This window comes from Ambystoma mexicanum, chromosome 8 (genome assembly GCF_040938575.1).
Source record: "Ambystoma mexicanum isolate Mex_15411 chromosome 8, UKY_AmexF1_1, whole genome shotgun sequence".
Lineage (NCBI taxonomy): Eukaryota > Metazoa > Chordata > Amphibia > Caudata > Ambystomatidae > Ambystoma > Ambystoma mexicanum.
In genome coordinates this window covers 750,007,138-750,022,055 of record NC_090929.1, presented here as the reverse complement: position 1 = coordinate 750,022,055, position 14,918 = coordinate 750,007,138, and the positions used below count along the sequence as shown (strand labels likewise).

The 14,918-nt window shown below is 44.1% G+C and overlaps 1 protein-coding gene across 3 annotated transcripts in view; it reads left to right on the top strand.

Moving 5' to 3' along the window:
- Positions 1-14,918, top strand: part of PIK3AP1 (phosphoinositide-3-kinase adaptor protein 1) — a 1,287,206-nt gene that overhangs the window by 224,533 nt on the left and 1,047,755 nt on the right. The gene's annotated exons all lie outside the window — the stretch shown is intronic.

Below are 14,918 nucleotides of genomic sequence, written 5' to 3'. Positions count from 1 at the left end.
GTTTTCATTGTACTGTAGGAACAGACTGATGTCTCAAAAGTGAAATCAATATGTAAACAAATGTTGGGCACTCACTTTGAGAATGGGCATCAAATAAGATTGATGTACAATGATGAATGGTTTCAATGTGAACTGTCTCCGATACTGAAACAGGTCTGCACGAGAATGAAAGAGAAACACAAATCGTTCCTTTATTAATAAAGAACACTAAGAATATTCAGAAGGTATCAGAGATTATGAACAATGACACTGTTGATACTCAAATATTTTCATTCCAAGTCTAAAAGTATCCTAATATTATTTGTGGTTAATGCTATTGACATATTGTTTTGATTGTTTTGTAAAAACACGATGGTACTTAGATATTCAACAGTCAGAAGAGATGCTATAATAATCTAGGATGAAGAGTTTAGCTAGTGCATTTGTGATATTAAACACAACCAATGACTTGGCGGTAATAAAACAATTGTCAAATATCACTTTTGTAAGAAACGTAAAGACAACCTTAAAGAACTAAATCTTGAACATATATCTTTGTTTACGGATTGGTTAAGCCATGGCTGTCTTGCACAAGATTAGTTTAATTTCTTCTATGTTGCATTTACAAGTATTCTGGTCTAGCATGTACTCCGTAAAATTCATAAGTTTATGAGACCCCAAAAAGAAGATGGATTATATCTTGCATTGTTGGTTTCATTGACATTTTTTGGAGTATGTTGATCTCTTTCTACATTATCTGGTTTCAAGAATATCCTCATTTGTTTTAGATTTAAGAAATGTCCCACTTAGATTAGAACTAGTTCCATGGGAAGACAGTTGGATTATATCCACTAAGGCCCTATCTTCAATCTACTGAGTCATTGCTCATGACAAAGGCCTTGCTGCCATGTTTGAATTTCTGAGCACCAACCCTGCAAGTGACCTAAACCATAGCCACTAGTTAGTGGGCTTGACTAAATTCATTCTTTACAATAATGTGTTATGTACAGGAAGAAGTGGTACCTACAGATCCAGAAAACCTGGATGAGGGCCATGTTTGCACTGTTACACCAAGCTCTTTATGGATTGGTGGGAGAACGTGCATGACGGGTCAGATGAGTTACTACATCTTCATTCACATACAGTGCTCTTGATCAGATTTTTAAAAAAACATTTTTTCAATTGCTTTTATTGTTTTAAGAGTAACCAACCGGTGCATACATACATTGTTATACATTTGAGTAATTTCCACTTGTCGCATGATTACCCAGTAAACACCATTTCAAACTTACCCAACTCCCCGCATTCCCAACCCCTCAACTAGCCTTTGCTAAGTACCCTTGTCTCTTAGATGCCCCTGCCCTGCGCCACTACTCATAGCCATTCCAACCGTATTGCACCTTTAGTTATCCTTCCCACCCACTCTTGGGTTGAATAGAGTTACTGTTAGTTCCGTCCATTGTAACATGTCTTCAGGCGGGTCTAGTTTTTGTTCGTTTATTGGCTCTTTCCATACTCTCTTCTCTGCAATTGTCCATGTTTGCAGGTCCCTCCACCACCTTTCCACTTGAGGTCTTGTTCTAGATTTCCAGTTCATGACTATGCACTGTTTGGCCAACACATATATTAGGTCTTTGAGTTTCCCCAGTGCTTTACCGGTCTTGCCCCTTCGAAAGAAACCCAATAGGCATGCTTCCAGGGATCGAACATCTAGGTCTATGCCTCCTTTGGACACCATATGTGCAATGTCACCCCAAAACCTCTTTATGCTATTACATTCCCAAAACATGTGCACCATTCCCACGTTTATGACCTTACATTTAGGTAAACTCTAACTACTTGCACCTTTGAAACTAGCTATCACTTTCGCCGTGAGGTACGCTCTCTGTGCCCCATACAGCTGTATTAAATGCAAACTCGCATTTCTGGAGACCTTCTTGTGGTAGGTGGACACCCTAGCCCATTTATCGTCTGTAAATGTCTTACCTAGTTCTGCTTCCCATCTCACCCTGGTTCGCAGTTCCCCTCTGGAGTGGTGTGCTCGTCGCACATCGTACAGTCTGGATATGGTGTGCCCGCCCTCTGAGATGTTTATTATTGTTTCCACCTCTTCCCGTCCCATTGTTTCCTCTCCTATTGATGGTCATCTACCCTTGTTCGTGTTCACTATAGAATAGTGTAGTAAGTATTGCCCTAACTGTGTTCCGGTTTGTTCCTTGTAGTTTTTGAAATTGTATTAACTCGACTTCACCCCTAAGGTCCCCAATGGTGATAATCCTGCATGTCTCCCAGTGTAGCCCCACACTGGACCTCAGCCCTCTATTATCCGACATTACTGCTGCTAGGGGTATCTGTGGTAATATTGGGTATCAAGTTTTTTTACAAGTCCTATGCCGAATTTCCATTCCCAGTTTCACCAGCCGTGGGTAACCCTGTGGTTCTGGTTGGGCCACCCATACCAAGTCTTTCAGGTGTAGGTGTCATATTGCTGGTTGTAATAACACTGTCGAGTCATCTGCCAGTCAGTCGACCACATATTGCACCTGGCATGCAAGATAATCCAGTTCGAAGTTTGGAATTCTCAGGCCCCCTCTCTCATACTGTCTCTGCAGTGTTCTAAGCGCAACTCTGTTTTTTCCACTTTGCCATAGAAAGCTTCTCGATTCCCTCTAAAGTTTTGTAAATAATTGTTTTGGGACATTGTATGGAACATTTGCAGAAAAATGCTGCATCCTTGGCAGTGCCACCATTTTTTATAGTGCTGCTCTCCCCATTACCGTCAGTGGCAGCTTCCCCCAGAACGTCATTGATTTTACGGACCCTTCCATTGCTTGTATAGTGGTATGCTTGTGTTCATGTTGTGGGCTATGATAGATGTCCAGCCCCAAATACCTGAAGGTGTTTGTTTGCCATGTGAGTGGTAGTGTCAGCAATTTGCTGCTGTCACTTACCGCTAGTTCGTCTAGGGGTCTGCAACCTTTGGCTCCCAGATGTGTTTGGACTACCATTCCCATCCGGCCTGTACAGCATAGTCAATGTCAGGAGATCATGGGAATGGGAATCACAATTAACACGGCCAAATAAATTTAATTTATTTGGCCGTGTTAATTGTGATTCCTGATAGCCTACTGAAGTTTACTAGTACCTCTGATACATCTTGTAGGTTCACCTACGGGTTCTGTATATACAGTAGAAATTGTCATCAGCATACTATAACACTATGTGGTGTACTCCATTTATTCTGATTCCGGCTTCATGGTATTTTTGCCTGGGCAATGCTGCTATCGGTTGCATTGCCATAATATATAGCATCAGGGATAATGGGCAGCCTTATCTGGTGCCTTTTTATAAACTCCCATCTATCAGAGAATGTGTTCCCCGTCCTAACCCTAGCAAGGGGCTTATTGTAGACCAGTTTTACCCAGCACATGTAATTTGGCCCTAAGCCAAATTTAACCATTGTCAAATATAGCCAAACACAATGGACTGAATTGAATGCCTTCGTTGCATCCAGTGAGGCGACGCACTGTGCCCATCCTTTTCTTCTGTGCTACTTATGATGTGGTGTGGTGTGGAACTCCTTACGTTCCAAGAGATGTTCCTACCTGTAATATATCCCGTTTGGTCCGGGTGGTTTGAACAGATTTATTACCCTTCTGAGCCTGTTGGCTAGTAGTGCAGTAAGTACTTTGCTGACCTGATTCAATAGGGACAGGGGCCTATAAGAGCCACAATCAACTGCTTTGGATAGTGGGATTCCTACTGCTTCCCTTAAACTTTCTGGGAATGTCCCTGTTTCGATTGCCTTATTATATGCTCTCGTCAAGATCGGTGCAAGGGTATCTGCGTATTCTTTATAATATTCACCCAGCAACCCATCCGTACCCGGCGCTTTGCTTGAGGGCAGCACTCTAATTATAGCTTTTACCTCTTCTGGCGTTACAAGGTCATCCAACATGTGTGAAGTTTGTATCTCTAGTTGAGGCAAGGTTATAGGATCTAACGCTTCTTCTAGTTCCTTTTTACGCTCTACTCGGGTGTCTTTGTACAGTTCCTTATAATATTCATAAAACGCTTTGTTAACCTCTAACTGGGTGTTAACCATGCTTCCATCCCTATTCTGGACTGAATGTATTGGTGCTTTCCTGCCATCTTATATAACCAAGCTAGTAATCTGCCTGGTTTGTCCCCCTGTGCATGCATTCTCTCTACTTGCTTCGTATATCTGAATTTGCCTAGTCTGTCCTACTGTGTCAGGCACTCATGTCTAAGTTTGGTTTCAGCCCTTAGATGGTCCTGTCCCGTGTTATTCTTCTCCTCTTCTGCTAGTTCTTGTTCTAATCTGTTTAGCTCTGAGGTAATGGCCCTGCGTACTCCCCATGCTTTGGAAATCATCTCTCCTCTGCTCGCCACCTTGAATGTCTCCCATATTGTACCCACCACTCGAACGCTTCCCTTGTTAATTTAGAAAAAATCCTCTGCATGTTCCCTAACGTGTTCTTTAAATGCAGAGTATTGCAGGGCCTCACTCCGAAGTCAGCCAAGTTGGTATCGGTGGTCTCGCCGCAGGCTATTGCTCTTGATCAGATTTATTGGTGATGTAGTCATCATGTTCAACAAATGATGAGTGAATTTCAGGACTATCATCAGAAACTGAATGAAAACGGGACGAGTTTGGAGCGGGACGTTCCGACCTAGGCGGACCCGGTAAGTCCCCATTCTGAATGCCATTCCCCATTCCCATTCGAGCCCGGATACGGCTCAATGGGAATGGGGAAGGAGCTAATAACGGGCCCGCAAATAGTGGGGCCGTTATTAGCACCATGGTCCCTTAGCGGCTCCCGCTAAGGGCGGCTCGTAAAACCAGCCTGCCCCAGTGGGACCCGCTAAGGGACCTCAGAATGCGGCGGTAGGGGGTTAACGGCACCGGCATCTTTACCGGTGTCGTTAACCCCCTACTGCCGTACTCGGAATGACCCCCAATGTTTATTTCACTTAAATTCCAGTCATGCACGTGTTCAATTTCTTGATTTGTTTATTGAAAAAAAACATGGCCAACTAAACAGTGTATTCTGCAAACAAACATTTCGATGCTCAATACTACACAAAAGCATTGCTCACACAGAATCCCTTAAACACTGCATCTTATGTGGAGAAATGTGTCTCAAGAGAAATGTTACCTACAATGCCACACATGAAACGGCGTCAGATAAAAGCTTTCAGGCATAGGGATTTTTTAAAAAGACCATCTCACATACATTGCACGAAGTGGAAAGTATTGATCAACGCACCTTTTTAATCTGGTAATATGAGGAAAAAAACATACATCTCTTGATTACCCCGACTACTCACTATCTATGACAATCGATGTAGAGGCAAAATATTAGTCCAAATAAGAACTTACCACCAAATACCCTTACAAGTACTTCTAGTCATAGGTTCTATGTGAAAATGTCCCCAGTAAAAAGTAGTCATGAGAAAATGTATCCAGCAAAAAGTCGTTTTAAAAAATGTAGTCATTAAATACAATCAATGCATTGTGTGACAATTTTGCCAGTTTTAAGGTTGCCAAAAAAGCTATTTTTAAATCTGTAACCCTAACAATGATCCAAACCTTTAATAAGGGCTCCACAATCATCCTAATCCTGTTCCTAAAACATTCGCCTCATTCTAATTACTACTGAGAACTCTTAACAGAACAATAAACCTTGAGCGCCCTAAAGCATTTTAATTGCATGGAAAATGAATAGTCAACCGAATTCCAACCTCATCACCATCTTAACACAAATGACATAGTCCTTACCCTAACCTCTAATCCTAACCTTAGAGTTGAGGTTAGGGTAAGGCTAACACTGACCCAAATACTTACTCTGCTCTAACCACTAAGTTTATTCCAATCCTTTTCCTACACCAACATCACCAGCCCACCCCAACTTCCCCATCCCTTTCTTTAACACTTACCAAAACCATTATCCTATTAGCCCTAGCCATACCATAACCCCTACCATCACACTTATCCTGACACTTAATCTAAACTAACGACTAACCAAACCCCAACATCACCAGCTCTGCAGCAACCACCTTGACCCTAACTCTTACCCTAATTCTGACCAACATCTTTACGCAAACCCTAACACCTATCCTTACCCTAACCCCTACTCTAACCCTAAACCAGGCAATTATAAACCCACAAATAGAAAATCCTCCTTAATCCTAACAATTACCCTAGCACCAGTACATTCTTGCCTACTTTCAGCTGCATTCTTTGACTACTTTATGCTTGGAAACCTTTTCACTGCAGAGGTATTTTCGCCACGACTTTATCACTGACTACTTTTTTGCAGGCAACACTTTTACTGGATAGTTATGGTACTTCTTAGCTCCAAATGAGAGTTCAAGGTTTCTTTAAAAGTGGCTGGTGTGTGGTATGTAAATATATGGATCAACTTAATAAGATGTTTCTCTACCAAAAATTGTAAAATGATTAAATGATGTCTATCTTTTGTCCTGTTGCTGTGTTTTAGCAATATTGAATTCTCCATTACAGTGTTAAAACAAAGAATTCAGAAACATAATTGGGCCATTCACAATGCAATGCATATGTGACTTATTGGTTGCCTTAAATTGTATAGACAAATATAGCTTTAATGTACAAGTTTTCATATTTTATGGAACCAATAAATATCACCTGAGATAATAGGGGGGGTCATCAAGTGTAAGCCAACATCAGCTCCGTACATGTTGTCTTAATGGTCTCAACCTTTTGTGTGTCTTAAAATTCCTTTTTTATACATTTTAAAACATAAAATAACCTATTTTAGGTATGATTTCTATGAATGTTGCTTTTGAAAATGTTTCCAAATACTAAGCCTATTGCGTGCGTGGTTCTCAGTAGGAGTTAGCATTTTAGTTACTTTTAATGAATTTAAAAAAAAAAACTGTTGGCTATTGTACCCAAATGACTTCTTGGTACTCAATAGGAGTTAGCATTTTAGTTACTTTTAATGAATTGTTTAAATAAATGTTGGATATTGTACCCAAATGACTGCTTGGTACTCAGTAGGAGTTAGCATTTTAGTTACTTTTAATGAATTTAAAAAAAAATGTTGGATATTGTACTCAAATGACTGCCTGGTACTCAATAGGAGGTAGCATTTTAGTTACATTTAATTATATAAAAAAAACTGTGTTTTTTCACAGACAAGTTTGTTTTGTTGTGCAAATGCTTAATGACTTAAGACTTTTGATTCTTGGTTCTGGCTGTATTGACATCACTGTATGTTGATCGTTCTTGTATATCTCATTATATTACATTTCTTTTGATCTCAAGAAATCTAAGCATACACTAGTATTCATCGCGAGTATGCCCCGCTCCCTAGTGGCACATTTATGTCTCGAATGGAAGACATTTATGAGAAAAAAGTTGACACAATACCTTCTGGTCGGAGCCCTCATACCTCAAAGAAATTAGGTACGTCTCTGAGGAATTTTATGGAGAAGAGGGTAACTTGCGGAACGAGGCATTGCTAGGGGGGGCAGAGGGGGCTATACGCCCGGGTCTTTTGGTTGTAGCCCCGGATAGAAGCTCATGTGCTACAACCAAAATGATAGCTAGCCCCGAGTCCCGACAGTCCCAACATTAGCTCAGAACCTGATCTTTTCCAGACCTAGCAACACCCCTGTTGCGAAATCTTGCAGCTGACTTGCAAGAAGCAAGCGGTCTGGACATTTCTTCAGAGTTCAATATGCTCCCTGATGCTAAGCCTCAGGCCTCTTTTCAATACTTGATAGCTAAAATGATTGAAACCCTAGGGTTGTCTGCCTCTTCAAGACGCAGGGTGCAGTTTAAGTTGACAGACATTCTGGATGAAGGTCCTCAGGGAGAGACCCTTCTGCCCTTTAACCAACCAGTTCAGGCTCCAGTCATGGAATTGTGTCTGGATGCGGCCTCAATCTCATCTGTTGAATGGGATTTGGCAAATAAGCTCAAGGCAGCCACTTCTGACCTTTCTTTCATGTCTTTATATGCCTCCCCGGAGAGTTTAGTTGTTCAGGCAGTCACGGCAAAGCTGAAGACGTCTTTCCCCTCCTTAACTCCGGACAGGATTAATGCCTGGAGAATAAAGGTTTTAGTTTGGACAGCCTGGGCCTCAGAACCATCATTGCCTCCTATGCCTTGGCCAAACTCTCCTTTGGTCTTTGGCCTGCAGGTTCAGAGGTGGCTGGGCACTTCCCTGCATGTTATATGAGGCAGGGCTTTGAAGCAAAGAGGTCTCATGCCAGATCCTTCAATCAGGACTGGATACTGCTGACTGTGTGGCAATGATGATGGCCACTGGAACAGTGTTGTGGAGGGACTCATAATTGAAGACTTTTAGTTTCACCCCGGAGGTGCAGGCCAAACCCCTGGACATGCCATTTGTTGGCAACAATTTGTTTGGAACAAAAGTTGATGAGTCCCTCCAAAGGTTTAAATCCTCCAAGGAGACTGCCAAGTCTCAGGGCCAAGCGGTTCAACACCAACAGCCTGCAGCCACCACAGGCACTGGTAGGATTTTCACCCCTTTACCTCACACGCACAGGGGCAGAGGACAGGCCTGCCTCCACTCTGCTCTGCCCAGCTACATGTGCAAAGCCCCTGAAAAGCAGACTTCCACCACCATTCCCCTGTGGGAGCCAGGATTTTCAGGTTTGGCGAGGAGTGGGTTATTACCACATCTGACACATGGGCCTTACAGGTCATTCACAAGGAATACTGTGCTCAACGCCTTTTAAACTATCCCCTGACCAATCAGTCCTTGCCACCATAAACCTTCCCTGTTGGAGGAGGTTTGTCAGCTTCTGGGTAGGGTGCCATAGATCTGCTACCTGACTTGGAATGAGGCAAGGGTTGGTACTCAACTTATTTTCTGGTGTTAAAGAAGGATGGGGGCTTACGTGCCATGCTAGAACTGCAACTTGTGAACCTGTATCTGTGCAAGGACAAGTTCAAGATGGTTACCCTGACTCACATCCTTCAAGCCCTTGACTTGCAGGACTTGCTTGTCTTGCTTGATCTCCAGGATGTCTACTTCTATGTGCCCTTCAACCAAAATCCCAGGAAGTACCTAAGAGTGGAGTGGGACATTGCCACTACCAATTCAAAGTCCTGTTACTCTGTCTTCACCAAGCTGCTGGTAATGGCACAACTGAAAAGGGAAGCATTCATGCCTTTACCTATATGGATGGCTGGCTCGCCCGAGCTCGCTCCCCAGATCAGGCGTCGGCTCACTTGTACTGAATGTGCAGCTTGTTGCAGTTTTAGCTTCTCTCGCACGTCACAAAGTTTCAGGTTTTACCATCCAAGTCCCATTGTTTTATCTGCCGGTCTTGGACACTCACCTGGACAGGACCATCCCACCCGAGGATCGAATAGTGAACATCTCTAAAATGCTCCTTCTCCTCAGACTTCCTTCCGTTGTTGGGTATTGTCACTGCCTGCATTCCTGTGGTGCTTCAGACCTGGCTGCGCGTGAGGTTGCTACAGTGACTTCTCAGTTATCAATGGTCTCAATTTCAGGGATGCTCATCAGGCCGTCTTCTAATCTCAGCAAAAGTGTTCAGATACCTGTTTGAAAAACCCAAGGGCTTTTCCCTATCAACCCCCATTAGTATCCTCTTTCGGAGAAGGCTAGGGAGGGGTTGTTGCTGTTTAGTCCAGACCCAGGGAGTGGACCAGAGAGGGTGGAGTCATCCCAAGGTGAGACATGGTGTTCTCCTTTCCTTAATACCTCCCAACCCGACATTTCCTCCACCGTCATACAACATTCTAAATCCTATCCCGTCAGCCTCTGCCCAATTCCTACTGGTACCAAGATCAAAGGGAGGCATAGGAGAACCGGAAAACGGAGAGTAAACACATCTCCCCATGTTTTACATTAACATTGTTCCCCTTCTCCTGATAGTATTTTTCCTCCTTTACCTACAATCACTCGGAAATACTACAACTCCCATAATTCCTCCCCACTGTTTTTTCCCAAAACCACTGGGAGGAAGAATAGGCAAACTGGAGCCATGAAGATTACCCATAGGAATCAATGTACCAGGGATTCCTGTGTCCAGTCTCCATCTTGTCCCGTTAACGAGGGCAGGCAGAGTCAGGCAGGGATGGGCAACCACTCACACCTGACTCCTGTTAAACCTCCCAGCTAGTATAAAAGGCGGAGCTCACAAGCACACTCTGAACGGGCTAGGGATGGTGGAGGAAGCACAGAGGCCATAAGGAAAAAACACCAGCTGAACGAACCCTGGAGAGCCTGGAAGGACTACAAGGACATTGGGCTTGTGAGTACAGGGGAGGCTGTACTGTGGCGAGGGAGCTGTGTCTCCAGGGAGCCAACCAGGGGCAGCTGGGGTTACCTGGCAGTGCCCAATCCAGAGCTCCTCTCCTGGGGAAGATGCTAAAGCCCAGGCCTTTGAGGGGCAGGTGGTGAGACCCTGACCACAGGTAACATCCCATTTAAAACCTTGCAGCTCCCAAAACCACCAGAATGCTGTTTTTGGGGACCTGGCGAAGTGGGAGTTAAATACGAACGCTGCATTGTGGGACTTGAAGTCCAGAGACACTTATTTTTTGATCCGGTAACAGCAGAGTGAGGCTGGGGAGCAGAGAAAGCGTTTCTTACACGGCTGTAGCAAACCAGGCCACATGGAGGAAAAGGCCTGGGGCTGCCTGAGAAAGCTGGAAGTTGAGGGAAGGCAGGAGTTCCCTGTAATTATGGAGCTGTAAGAGTTCAAAGGAGGGAGCCGTGTGAAAAAGAAAGAAACTGCTACGAGACGTACAAAGTCACCCCATTCCACTCCCGGATAACGGCTGAGTTGGGGAGGAAATGAAGGTTGTTGAAGGAGCCTTGAACGTTGTATGTGAGGCGCAAATCCGAAGTTGCGAAGACTTGAACCGGCAAATTAATGAACAAAGCAAAAGTCTGGTTGATGTCAGAACGAGTGAAATTGCCACAGCAAGTGAAACTTGCAATATTGAAGGTTGTGCGTACGCCGACAAGTTGGAGGTGTGCGTTTGAAGTTAATCGCACACACCACAAAGTAACAGATGTTCCTGCGATAGGAAGTCGCACAATTGAAAGACTCCGTAAAATCATTTTGAAGCAGATATCAAAGGGAAGCAGAGTAAGAAAGTAGCACAGTCTTAAATAAAATCCTACTAAGAGTGAAAGCAGAGCAGATTAAAGTAAAACTACAAACGCCTGAAGTGAGAGAACTACAACTACCAAGCGACATTGGCAAAGGGTGGAGAATAGTGTCAAGAGAGCGAAATACCAAATCTACCTTAACAGAAGCTTGATCCCGGCGCTGGGAAGCCAGAGGAAGAGAAAGGGGATATACTTGAGGCCAGCAGAGGGGAGTATATTTGAACTGATCAGTGAACTGTTTTCCAAAGTAAGGTCGAAGTGGTAATGCAGGGGTCTTAATAAAATCCTTGCAGTCTCGAAAGTCTTCGACAAAGTTCAAGTGAAGCAGCACGCTTGGGGAAGGGGCCCCCATGAGGTAAAGAAAGTATAACTTGTAAATCAAATGATAAACTGTTGCAGGCTGAAGCCCGGCTGAGGAGAGCCTATGTGAACTGGCAGACTTGGGCCCGACTGAGGGTAGCCTGTGGGAACTTCTGATAAAGAGGAAGCATTGCAGGCTTGAGACCGACTGAGGGGAGCCTATGTGAACTGTCAAGCTTGGGCCCGACTGAGGGGAGCCTATGGGAACTGATGGTGAGAAAGCTTTGCTGCAGGCTGGAGCCCGGCAGAGGGAAGCGTGTAGGATTTTGCTTTTAAAGATATAGTGAGATAACTGTTCATTGGTACCATGGCTAGGAAAGCTTGAAAGGCCGATGAAGTATTGAGCTGTCCCAGCAAGCCAGAGTGTGTTGAACTTGATCAGGCTGTGCCAGACACCGGTCCATTTGAATTCTCAAAAACCCTGTGCTATTAAAATGGGAAAGGGAACTATCATTTAAGCCATACTGGCATTTCTTTTGCAACACATTTCTTTCTTTACTTTCCTACACACATTTGTTGTTTAAGAAGGAGTGCAAGGTTAGGTTTATTTAATATAGGCCATTTTGTTTTGATTAAGACTGACAGCGACAGGTTTTTCTTTTATTTCATGGTCGAGACTACTCCCATGTTAGGTTTTGGGCCAGTTAGAAATTGCTCCAACCCCAACCATTGTTTATTAACGGTTTTCGAACTTGCATCTTTCGTCTTGTGTTCCATACTGTTGATACCATGCCTTCTTCACACCTGGCAGCGTGGTCTCTGAGAGACAACCTACCTATGGGGGCATTGCTTCATGGGATTTAGAGCTATCAGGTTGGCCCTGTTTGCATTCCTTCCTTTGGTACAAGGGAAAACTGTGTTAGTCATAACAGACAACACTTCTGCCATGCACTTTCTTAACAAACGGGGTTGTGAGGGGTCCTTACCTCTGTGCAGATAAGCAATGCGACTGTGATTCTGGGTAAGGGAGAACAACATGTCTCTAACGGCAGCTCATCTGGCCAACACAGAGAACGTTCTTGTGGATGCTTTGAGCAGATTGGTTTCATCTTCTCCTGAATGGGAGATCTGTCAGGAAGTTCTGGAGGAGATATATTCCCAGTGGAGGACTCCTCATGTAGACCTCTTTGCTTCCAGTATGTGCAGGTGGTTCTGCTGCAGGGATCTTCTGCGACAGGGAGCTCTGGGGGACATGTTGGCATTTAAGTGGAATTTCCAAATCCTCTACATCTTCTGCAGATCCCTGTCATTGCGCTGGTTCTCAGGAGAGTATGCCTTTTTGGGACCAGAAAGATTTTGATTACTCTGGACTGGCCCTGGCGAATGTGGTCCCCGAGTTGCTTGACAAGTCCATCTACCCTCCCTGTTGCCTTCCACGGAGAACATATCTCTTCTCTCCAATCGGGAGGACAAGTCGTCCATCCGCACCTCGCCAGCCTTATCCTTTATACCTGGCTGTTGAAAAGTTGAGGTATAAGGAATGGGATTTGTTAGAGGACGTCCTGGACTTGCTCATCTCTGCTAGAAGGCCCACAACCAAATCCATTTATCGCTGCAGGTGGCATATATTTTTGGCATGGCGCTGGGAGAGGAATCTGGACCCTTTTACTCGTTCCACTTTCTCATTTCTGGTTTTTCTGCTTCCTTTGGCCCGTACAGTCTACAGATTGCCACTGTGAAGGGGTATTTTGCAGACATTTTGGTTTTCAACAGAACCCTGGAGCAGGGCTCATTTTCCACGATCTCTGCAGTCATTAAATTTGTGGGGATTATGTTATCTGTTTTCTCCACACCAGCTAGTTCTTCTGGTCTGGGACTTGAATTTAGTGTTAACGTGTCTCTTTGGTGCTCTGTTTGAGCCCCCCATTCTTGTTCTTTAAGATTGCTCACCCTTACGATGATTGCCCTGGTCATCTTCACTTATGCTACATTTATGAGTGAGCTCCAGGCATTACTGGTTGTAACTCCCTATTTGGTTTTCTCCAAGGAGAAGCTGACATTGAGAGTGAGACCTTCCTTCCATCCGAAGTTAGTCTCGATGTGCATCTCTCTCCAAAATTCAATTTTCCTGTCTTTTTGTCTCCGCCTCATTCTTCCAATGCAGTGAAAGGTTTGAATCGGCTGGATACAGCGCAGGCTCTCAGATACTATATCAGAGGAGGGAGACTAAGAAAGAGTAGCAATGTTTTGCTGGTTATGCTGGTGTGGGCTGTGACCAAAGAGACCCTGTCAAGGTGGACCATCCTTTGTATGTCAGAATGCTACAATCTGGCTGATAAGAATGTGCCTGAAGCACTTAGTCTCATTCTACCAAACGGCTGGCTGCCACCTCAGCTCTGCAGTGTGGAGTCCCTGTTCTGGACATTGTCCAGGTGACTATGTGGGCTTCTCTGCACATATTTCCAAAGTATTACTGCTTGGATTCTTAGTCACGGCAGGATACTCATTTTGGCAGAGCTGTGTTTCAAGGTTTTCTGGTTTCGGTGTTGTCCTTGCTCTCCTCCCTACCCCATTTCAAAGTACTGCTATAGGAGTCTATCATAGATAAGTAATCGGTCAGAGGAAGGAATCCATTAAAAGAACAGATAACTTACCTCTCTGTAACCTTCTTTCTTATGGAACTTCCTCCCACGGATTTCTAGTCACTCTCCCAAACCGGCCCATCTTGGCGGATAGCTAGTACACCTTGGTTCTGCTGTCCCTCAGCATCAGAGTGCTAGGGAAAAATGTGGACCTAAGGTCATGGGTCAAGGCGCTTAATATATACTAGCATGTAGTACTTCCAATGCTGTGCACTTTCCTGAGGAGTAGCTGTGCTGGGAGATAGATATCATAGATGAGCAATCCATGGGAGGAACATCCATCAGAAAGAACATTACCGAGCGGTAAGTCAATTGTTCTTCTTTGCCCCCACATGGTCTCTCCTTTCTTCCTCTCTTCTGCCATTCTCATCCTCTGTAATCACTACAACCGCTCATAAATGTGATTTCGACCTCTATAGCATTAGGTGCGCATGTCCCTTTCATTCCTTTCATGCCACCAAACATCTGCCTCTTTGTTTTTGTTTTTTGCCTTGACTATTCTTGGCTTCCCTTTTTGGTCTCCCCTCCCTTTCCCCTATTCCTCTTTGCTCTGTTTATAACTCTGTAATTAGTCTTATCTTTTCATTATGGCCTACACCTCTATTTCCTCTTCTCTTCTTTCATCTCTTTCTCCCTTTTAACTTTTGCCTTCTCTTTAATTTCCTCTGTACTGTTTATAAATATCCCCAAAATATTGCCCACTCATATTTCTCCTTCCATGTCTGTTTTTACTCCCCCTTGACTCTTCACTCTTAGGGCCTCATTACGAGTTGGGCGGTATCCTGGCGGTTAATCTGACAGAATACCA